At 38.8% G+C, this 10699-nt stretch overlaps 1 long non-coding RNA gene across 2 annotated transcripts; it reads left to right on the top strand.

Moving 5' to 3' along the window:
* Positions 1-1740: 1740 nt before the first annotated feature.
* On the top strand, positions 1741-10465 carry LOC137469937 (uncharacterized). Of its 2 annotated transcripts, XR_010996806.1 has the most exons (4): positions 1741-1888; positions 3438-3554; positions 4241-4322; positions 10267-10465. It is a non-coding gene; the product is annotated as an uncharacterized lncRNA (long non-coding RNA). The 2 variants fall into 2 exon arrangements; XR_010996805.1 differs by lacking the exon at positions 10267-10465 and having other exon boundaries at positions 1796-1888; positions 4241-4409.
* Positions 10466-10699: the final 234 nt, after the last annotated feature.

Genomic DNA, 10699 nt, shown 5'->3' with positions numbered 1-10699 from the left:
ATATTTCTAGCTAATATATGTAATCAAATTATTTAAAATATAAACACTCAAAGCCTGTTCTGTGCCCTCAGGGAACCCCTTTATCCCACTGCAGCAAAGCTGCATATAGCAGGATATATTCCACTAATGCAGTCAAAAATATATGGGTGTATAAGAATAAACAGCTTAAAAAATCATACTGTAAATGATGTGATTGAGTGAAACTGTATGTATATTTTTAGGTCTTCAGAATAATTGAAGTTTTAACTTATTTCAAATTTTTAAGTTGAAATCTATTCATATTTGGAAATTTTGTACAACCTTGTAAAGTTAAATACTATGTCACTGTAATTTATTTTTGTTGTCATATATTGACACATGCTCATTTATATATGAAGTGTATTGTTTATCAATTGCTTCTAAGGCAGCAATAAAAACATGAAAGTTGTTCTCATTTTCCTGTCACAGCTGTCCTTTATATCCAGTAGATTATTTTAATACTTTTAATTCTATTCCTTACTAAAACAGAGTGTGTACTGAGTTCTTAACTATATGTCTTCCAGTTCTTGGTGAACACACGGGTTATTCTAGCCCATATGAGAACTTGGGGATACACTTTGCAGAAGTCCTGGAAAGGGATTGCCACTTCAGTGCATCATGCCAAGAGGACATCAGAAAGTGAAGGGGAACAAAAAGTCAGAACTCCTCCTCTTTTCCTACAAAGTTTTGTTTTACTTTTTAACTGACGGTTTCCACATCATACCACGTGTCGTTTCAGGCTCTCTGAAGTGTGGGGCATTCATACCTCTTACAACAATGAATGTGGATCGAAGTTGCAGAGCACCTAAAAATATCAGCCCCACTGTTGAGATTTCATTCAGTAAAATAGTACTTCTCCAGTTTCCTTTCATGTTGAAGGAAAGGCTTTAGAACTTTCCTCCACAAGCACTACCTTTAGAAGTCTTAAGTACTTTCCTCACCTTGTACACTATGGAATGGATTTGCAAATTCACAGCCATTTGGAATGGTTGAACATTTCCAGCTTTTTCCTTGGTCCAGTCCAAAGGCCAGGTGTGTAACAGGGTACCAAATGTATGTTCCATACATCAAGGACCACTAGTTACTCTGAAATGCAGTCATCTATAGACATTTAAGTTTCATATCAACAGCCACTACAAAAGAAAGGGCATGGGAGGAATGAACTTAACTGGAGAAGTTTCCTTCAGTTCAATTTCTTTTTCTCCTTGCGGATCTGAGGAATATAAGTGTAAAGGAAGCTAGAAACAATAAATGCCACTTTTTATGATGTTCTTTGCAATAAAGTGCTAAAGGAAATATCTAAAATACAAAATGACAAAGGCAAGGCCCTGGACATTGACCACACATAATAGAAAAGGGAAATTAATGTGAAATTGATGTGTTTGCTTTTTATAGTTACTGCAAAAGTGGATCATTTTATTGTTATATGTCATTTGGCATCCGCTTGTGTCATGAGCCTTTCTTTTTCATCACTACCAAGTTTCACCTGTCTATTTTCCTTCCTTTCGTTACAGGATGGCGTAGATTTATTGTCATCCTTTCAGGAATTGTGTGAAGTGTGATCACAGAATAACTCAAGCAGCTGGAGCACAGCTGGATGCAGTGAGCAGCTGAGGGTGCCACTCCTCCAGCCCTAGCCGGCTGATCTACAGCGAGCTGCTTGTGCCAGGCTCAGGAGGGAGCTGAGCAGCAACACACGCTCCCAGTTACAGCTGAAAGTGGTAACACTCCACCCAGAATAGGCGTGCCTTCACAGCTGATACAAAATGACCTATTTATGCTGTAAGAGCTATAAATAAATAAAGAGGAGAGAGAAGGAAAAGGAGGCTTGGGGTTTTCTTATGGTACCTTGTGTGGCTGAAATGGGCTGGTAAGTTTGCTTGGCACAGCCTAAAAGAAGGTCTGGCTATTGGGATGCAAGGGAAAGACCTGTCTTGGAAAATCTTGTTGCTGCATTCAAAGATCAGTTGCTTCAAGTAAGGCTAAAACAGTTATAGATTAAAATCCTGGATTAAAGTTTCAAAGGTGCTATTAAGCATTTCTAAAGAACCTCTAGAATGGGACTAAAGCAAGCTCCTGATGCATGTATCTTGAAGTTGTAAAGTCCATCTCCTGTTCAGAAATCCAGATAATAGCCCTTATGAAGCTATTCATTCCTAACTCTCTGAACATCCTCATTCTTCTCCTTAATGCAAAGGACTCTGTGCTTCCCTCATTCTAAATATCATTCAGGGTCCTTTGTCAAATAAAACAATAAGCCATGTCCTGTAACCAGTTATAGCTGCTACTATGGCAGCTAAATACATCTGGTCGCTGCAATAGAAAATGTAAAATCACATTTCACTTTCCTCTAGCCAGCAAGCTGTTTCTGATGATGCTTTCAAAATGGAAATTTACTTCTGCTTCATCGGGCAAATATCTGCATGCTGTTTTTTCAGTACTTGTGTCAGACAGCTGATGCAACTCTTCACAGCTTTTTGGCTGTGCTATTTAATGCAACTAGATGGGAATTCTAGTGAGTTGTTTGTATCTTCTCTGAAGATGTTTATTCTGCCATGAAGTAGTAAGTCAGCAGGGAAGCATGGGAAGTTGATTTATTGAAAAGGTTGAACAGCAATATTTTTTTACTTCCATCCAGCTGAGGTCAAAGGAAAAGTAGTACCATTCCTAATGCTGCTCAAACAGAACCTGAGTACATTAGTCTGTTTCCCAAAGTTACCATACAATTCCTTCAGCGAGGATTTGCATTATCATTAATTGAATAGACTTGTTACTCTGAAACACAGTGGATAGGTATCTTTTTGTAGCTATGAATTATGGCTACTTAGTTAATTTTTACATGTTATATTAAAATGTGCTTAATTTGGAGAAAGATTGGATTCTTTTCCCCCCACAAAATATCCACTGAGGATACAAAGCAAGAGCAGCACAAAAATCTCCAGTTAATATTATGCAAATAAAAAAAAACCCTGAATTTTATTTTCAGTGCTTTTTTGCTGTTTTAAAGATTTGTCATCTTGATTGTAGCCAGTCTGAAAGATAATTACCTTAATAGCAGTTCTACACAAAACAAGCTAGGAGGGATTTTGCACAGTATGAATGTGCCTTGCCTTTGGATTATTTGAACAAAATATGAGAACAATGGCAAGAGTCCCTTGGATTTATTAATTATGTGATCAAAAGATTTTTAAAATGGGGAAATAATTGCCTCTTGTTTCTCCTGTCTATAATAAAAGTCTACAGATGCTGTGGAGACGGCATTTTTTTTTTACTACATGTGTCAAGCTGTGAAGTTTGTGAAGATTTTGCCAAATATCTTTTCCTCTTGATATGCACGAGGACTGAGGGCAGGACAGGAGTCCCCAAACCCAGATCCAATCCATACAGGCAAAAAGTCTGTGTGTTTGCTTTGGCCATAGCAGTGTTCCCTGTGGAAATGTAGTGGAAAAACAGGGGAAAATGAGAAGTGGAGATAACTCTTAACAAGAGAGATCTACTGAGTGCAGAGAGAAGGATGATATGGAGCAACTACAGTTGTATGCATACTTATGGTTTTATTATGTTTTTTATTTTTCAGAATTATTGTAGCTGTGTAGTGCAAAAATGAGTCTGAGCCCGCTGCCTTGCTTTTGAAGCTCTGCACTCTTTGCCAGCATCTTTCATTGTGAGACTAAAAACCAGTATTTTGTTGAACTGGAAGGAAGGGGGAAAAGAAGAAAAAACAGTGCATGGAAGAAAATAATCTGGGACTTTCATAGATTTAATTTTAAGAAATAGTGTCAGATGCAGCAGGTATTTTTTACTTAAATAGTAATGAAAATAATTTTTCCTAATTTTCAAGCCTAAGTCTGATCCCTCCGAATAGGAATATATTTTGCTTGAGTGATTTCCAACAGTAATAGAACATATAAAATCCCCAGCCTTTCATGTATAGTTTCCTTAGGAAAATAAGGAGAATGACTAGATATCAGATGGCTAGTTGAGATGGAATATCTCCAATGGTAAGAACTTTTTAATTGTAATAAAATTTAACTGCAAAGATACAGGAAGTGTACATGGAGGCCAAGTCTATTATGCTAAAGACTGGTTCTGTTACAGAAAGCAAGAGAAAATAACACCTTGTCTTCAGTCTTCTGATCATTCTCATAATTTTTTGAGTGGTTTGAATTCTCTGTCTGTTAATAAGAGGTGTTGTTAACCTTGTTTTGAATGCCTTTTTCAGAGGAGACCAAAAAGGAAAGGAGCTGCAAAAGCATCAGACAGATAAACCTTCCCTGCTGTGAACAACAGGTCTTCATCCACAGGTCAGTCTCTCAGCTGCTGCAGAGTAGTGCATGGAACACCCATGAGGCTCAGTGAGTGGCCTAACAACAGCTGATTTCCAGTTGCTGGTTGTTTCTTCTCAGAGGACTTATTTAGGAGCTACCTGACTGGCAGATCATCTAATCTACATGTGATCACTTTCTTCAAGAATTCCTTCATATTGCACATGTTCACCATTTTAATGTCATAATACTGAATTTTAAAGAATTTTAAAAGCAGGCTTCCAGCTGTTGTTGTCTATTAAAAACAGCCCAGTACTACACCATAGAATGGTTAAAGAATGGATTAGACAAATTTTGGTAAGTTAAATTTGCTATCAGTTCATCTACTATTTTTGTGAAGGTACAGAAGCAGGGCAATAGTCTTTTATAAACTTGTGATACTTTGAGCTAACTGAGCTGAAGACAGGACAGCCAAAACTTAAGGGAGGTGAGGGTAATTAAACTTAACTGGAATGGTTTAATCTTGAACAGTTTTGACTTCTTTCCTGCTATATGAGGGAGATTCCTGATGGATTAGATTCTGAAGCTCCTTTCAAGCTAGGACAGTGGCTCCAAATGGGCAAGGTAAACTTAAAGCCCAAGAATCAGAAGCTGTAATGCTTTGCTGTACAGGGAATGCCTGCCAGCTCAGGTGTCACATGAAGCACCAAGAGGTCTGGCTCTTCTGCTAAGCCCATTCCCTTGCAAGGAGGGGACTGGGTTACATTGGCACTTTTTGTCATCAGCCACAAGTGTATCGAGTGGGGGGAGGATTATATGCCATACATGGGCATCATCTCTGATTATGTATAAAGACAGTACAGACCTATTATTCTGTCAAACAGATCGACACAGATAATGTCATGACCAATAAATGTGTCCAACACCTGGTGATAGAGCACACTCTCTCAGCACCTCCTTACTCGGAGAGCACTGCAGTTGTAACTCTTCTTACATGCTTTTGAATGACTGTCACTGCTAAACAGTTTACTGCTTGTGGTTTAGCTTTTGTGGAGCTTGTAATACTGGAGTCAACAATTATCCAAACAGAGGAGATAAGTGATAAATCATTCAAGATAATCATGGAGCAAAGGTTGTGAAGCTCCAGACAGTGTTGAAGAGAGTATCATTAGGAATGGGTATTAGAAGCATTGATTTCTCCAGCACATCCATAAGCTCTGCTGGTGGTATACTTGCTTTCAAATCAGACCTTGCTCACATCTAGCCAGCTTGCTTCAGTGAAGTGAAGGTAGGTCATTCAGCAGTGGGTTGTGTGCTCCCCTGTTGTAGTTCTTCACACAGGTTTTTCTGGAAACTCCTATGCACTTTCAGCATCTCTGTGTTGCGTAAATATCTTACATTCAAGCCTAAATTACCATTTTAAAGTGTCTTGTATGTATTCAAGTAGAACATACAGAGTTATACAAAATTACAAACTCTCTTTTCAGTTACACCTGTGAGATACGGTTTTGATCACTCCCAAAGTTTGGCCCATGTTAAGCTCTGAGGCTTTGGTGTGACACTAATGGTAAGAAGAGGATAAGGCTAATTACAGCAGAGTAAACTGACCTAGTAAGAGAAACCAGATCCTTTAATCCTGTAAACATACAGATCAGTTAATTGCTAACACGCTGTTCTTGTGGAGGGAGTGGCAGACGGCTATGAAGTCTCAAAGGCTGTTCCAGTTTCGCAAATAACAGCTCACAGAAGTGAAGCAGCTTGTCCAGGGTCCTAAACCAAGCTGGTGGCTGTAGCCCTGCATGCCCTCTCGGAGAACCCAATGGGGCCCATGCTGTGGGGTTTTCTACAATAGGTGTTTTGTGAAGAAGGGAATAAGAGAACCTAGCCCTAGCTGGACAAAATTGTGTGGGGATGGAGTAGTTTTTCCCAGGGAGAAGCATTTTGTCCAAAACTATGTTGGAGTTCCTACTGTTAAAATCACTGAGTGGGGCTGTAGCTTTCCATACCAAGCAGCCTGTGGTCAATAGCTGTAGAAAAACCCAGAACAAAATAGGAAATCAGAGGATGTGGTTCTGGAGAAATGCAGAGCTGTTTGCCATGCAACTGAAGAAGGCAGTGCTCAGTATAATGGGCTCTTGGACTTGAGGGACTGTGTGGTCCCAACAGCAGATTTAGCCTGCAGAAATGTTGCACAGCAAAGGTGGAGAGTCAGTGGTGTAGCCTTCTAAGAAAAATGAAAGCGAAGGAAAATGTGTATTGAATACCAGAGAGAAGGTGAAAGACTGTCTTTAAAAGCATTTTAGGTATTAGACTCTTGCTTATAGCAGAAGGCAAGAACTTGTAGTTCTCTCAGAACATACAAAAATTATAAGTCAGTCAGAATTGCTGTCTGCAGTATTGAGCTGAAAAAGGCTATTGGCCAGATAAGCATGGTCTTCCCCCTAAAGTTATACACTGTGTTTAACTATTCCTTCCTCTCTGTAAATATTTACTTTTAGCTTTACAATGTTTAGTTATAATGCATTCTTTGGACATAGGTGTTGTAGACTTCTTTGTGTTAATATTACTACAACAGCAAGAGACTGCAATTTCTGTTTTGTTTTGATATTATTAATAGAAAGCAGCAAAAAAATTTAAACAAAAATATTCAATTTAAAAACATACTTGGAAACTTATTTTTGTACACAAATACCTATGTGTTTTGTTTTGTTTGTTTTTTTTTTGTTTTTTTTTTTTTTTTTAATTTGCAGGATAACTCCAAAGCCTGTGATATCATTTAGTGCATGTCAGTATTTATTAAGGCTGGGCACTCCTACTGACAAAGCATTAGCCACCTCATTACACTTGCATTAAGAGAACAGGTTTTGGTAAGATACAGCATCACATGCCTTCCTTGATAAATGGCATGTGCCTTGGGAAAAGTCCTGTCAGATATGGGAAATGTATGGCAGATGTCTGGGAGCTGCTCTGTGAGCAGCTGATTTAATTGTATTAGCAAGTAGGTTTGTTATTGCCAACAAGAAATGAAATCTTTCAGAATCAGACATCTATGACAATATCCAGAGCAGAATTGTTTATATGTGACAGGGCAGAGGAGCCATTCCATTTCAATAAGGAAGAAATCTACACAAGCATCGTGGCAGCCAGGGTCTGACCTTACAGAAACACTCTGACAAACAGTAATGTAAGCAGGCTTCCTCTGAACATTTTGGGAAGAATGGCACCAAGTGGGACCAAGCTGTGCAATTTGCACACCCTATTTGCAGTTAATCTTTTGCACCACAGTGAAGGCATTTGCTTATTAACAGCAAAACTGAGGTAAGAATTTGGCTGTGGGACTCAAGTGGAGACCTCTGCAAGCAGCCACAGGGAAGGGATGGCGTGACAAGGAGAGTGTGCTGAGTTTCACAAAAGCCTCCCAACAGCCATGAGTGAGAGAGGCAGGGGACTGTCTGCCTTGTCTGATAAGGCACAATGCCTTATGTAAACTTAGATCAAAATAATGCTCTTGTCAATCTATAGTAGTGCTAGCTTTGCAAAACTCAATAGTGAGAGAATTGAATCTCTGTGACATTTCTTTTCAATCCCTGAGGCTAGAAGATTTGGCTCAAAGCAGAGTCATCTACCGGTTAGCAGAATTATTCTGAGGTTGCATTTGGAAACACATCATTTTAATTGTGCTCCTGAAGCTGTATCCCTCCATTTTAATAGAGTTACACCACAGACTCTGACCCCATTTCCCATGTTACTTACATTGAAGAAATCTTTTGCTGCCTACATCTTGAAATATTTGATCTTCATGATTAAGGAATCTTGGCCCCTTCTGTGTAAAAAACCCTACCAAATTTCTGGGGGAGATTTCTCTTCACAGGATAATGCAAACAGATGCTGTTCATGATCTATTTCAAGGTTCAGTGTTTCTTGTTATTCCAGCAGTGCCCAGCTGTGAGCTCGGTTGTTGACTAGATGCATCCATGTATATTCCAGCTTCACATTTGGGGACCTAAAATTGAATTCGCAACACAATTCTAATAATTTGAAATTGTAATCTTAAAATAAGTCTAGTGCAGAAAACTGTTTTTCATGTACTCAGAAAAAATATTCTTTTCCTCTACTGTGATCAAGGGATTTTATTTATTTATTATTTTTCAGAGTATGGATACTGTAGCCATGACAACCGTGGGTGCCTACATGAAAAGTGTGGAGATGCAACAGACATGCCAGAAATGCGTTATCTGACATGATAAAAGACTCCGTCAAGACGTTTGAGTCAAAAAAGTCCCTTAGAAGGTGTTTTAACTCATATTATTTTCAATGTAAGAGAGGCAGGTTAAGCTTCACAGCAAGTGAATGAAAAATAATCTCCAAACCTTTACTCAATCCCTGTCTGCATTCTGCTTTTTAGGGCCTTGACTGGTACATTAGAGTTACAGCACTCAGTTTAAAAAATAAAAGTGTGATTTTTCTTTCCATCTTAAAGTAACAAATAGTTTTAAAATTTTAGTTTCAATAAAATGCAACAACACAATATCTTTGCAAAATCCCTAATAAGAAGGAGGGAAGGAAGGTCTGTTCCCTCTGCCCCTAGCTAGATATCCATCCTGCTGGAATTTAGGACCAAGGACAAAGGGACCCTTTTAATTTCAGTGGGAATCTTTGTCTTGTGTTCAGTGCTTACTGTTTCTGGCCCTTAAGCTGTATTCCCCTATAGCTGGAATCATCGTGTAGCCATTCTAAAGTGTTCCAAGCTTCTGGGAGCCTTAGCAGGTTTCCTGATTTAGCTCCATGTAGCCTCATGTGCATCTTAGGTTAGGACCCCTGCAGGTAAGTACCACGCCACCAGAACAATGACTAAGTTTTGGGCTACTTACAAACTTTTGGTGCCATTGCCACATTATGTGTGGGCTCATCCAGGAGGGGAACCCTTGGCTGACTTGATTGTAAATCCTGCTGTAAAGGCAAAGCATAGACACAACACACCTAATTTTCCTGGTCCATCTATCACACAGAGATGAGCATTTTTATCTCTCCCCTGTGAGCAAGCTCTCAAAAGGAGTGTACAACACTGTATCCATGGTGTAGGTTCAAACTAAGACTGACACTGAGGCTGCAGTTTGTTTTGCATTCAAAGCCAAAGTACAACGTTCAGGTGTGCTTATTTTCAGTGGAATTAACTCCATTGTGAATGATGGAAGCCTCAGCCTCTCTCTTATCCATGGCAAAGGAGCCTGGCAGTTCCTTTTCCCTTCACCTTCCCATATGATCCACAGCAGAAAGATTTGCAGATTTCCCCCTCCCTATGACAAGCAATGCTTGAGCTGAAGCACAGAATAAATGCTGCCAAGCATCAAATTATCTCAGAGCCCTGTGCTCTGGGGAAGGCAATTGCTTTGTCACCGGATTTGTGTTGCCTCTCCACACTGACCACTTGATGCTTTTCCAGCAACATCATTTTCTCTCTCTTACCTTGTTTCAAAGAGTGCTCAAGGGCTCTAAGGGAACATGTGATCAATGAAGATGAAGTGATCAGAGCCTGAATGAGGAAGTTCCTAGGTTACTCTGTATGTCAGAAAAAGTGGGGTTTTGTGCAAGATTTCAGTTAACTAAATTTTCATGCTTTGTGCTTATAGACTAAAGAGGTAAAATCAGTCATTTTTCAGTGTTGCAAGACCTAGTGTGTTCCTTGCAGTGATTGTAAGGGATGATTGTTCAGTCCAATACTTAGTCCAAACACTTTCTATTTAAAGTGAGCCACAAAATTTCAGAATTAAATAACGATTAGTTTTGGAGGCTTTAGGCTTTTTAAACTTTAAAAAAAAATAATTTGCTCAAATACAGCAAAATCTGTAAAGTACTAAGCAAACAAAAATCCATATATATACAGCTAACTTTAAAATCTGTATCTATTTTATAATTTAGGAGATGATTCTCTACATGTAAGCCAACAGTGCCATCCACTGATTTTTTGTATGTTTTCACACAGATATCCTTCAAGATGTTCTAAACCAACAGGTGATACTAAAAGCACTTTTAAGGACATTTGTTTAAAAGAACAGGATCCTCTTGAACAGATCAACAAATGATAAAGAAAAAAGCCTATTTTGTGTTCTGGTTAGGTTTTTAATGGATTAGTTTCTTATATCTGCATGGAGTTTCTCAGCTTTTGCAGGAAGCTGTCCTGTGTTAGTTAGAAACTTCCTTATAATCACCCTTGAAACATTCCGATACCAAGAAGAAGTCTGAAAGTCAGATGGAATGGACAATACTGGTTATGAAATATTAGCCCTTATTAATTTATCAAAGGACCTGAATTTGAACTAGTATCATGCATTATTCTTTCAATCTGTTACATACTCTAGAGGGCACCCAAAAACCTGTACAAAATGACTCCTCTGCAAAAATCTGTTAATTCACCA

This window comes from Anomalospiza imberbis, chromosome 3 (assembly GCF_031753505.1).
Source record: "Anomalospiza imberbis isolate Cuckoo-Finch-1a 21T00152 chromosome 3, ASM3175350v1, whole genome shotgun sequence".
Classification (NCBI taxonomy): Eukaryota; Metazoa; Chordata; class Aves; order Passeriformes; family Viduidae; genus Anomalospiza; species Anomalospiza imberbis.
This window is presented reverse-complemented; position numbering and strand designations above follow the sequence as displayed.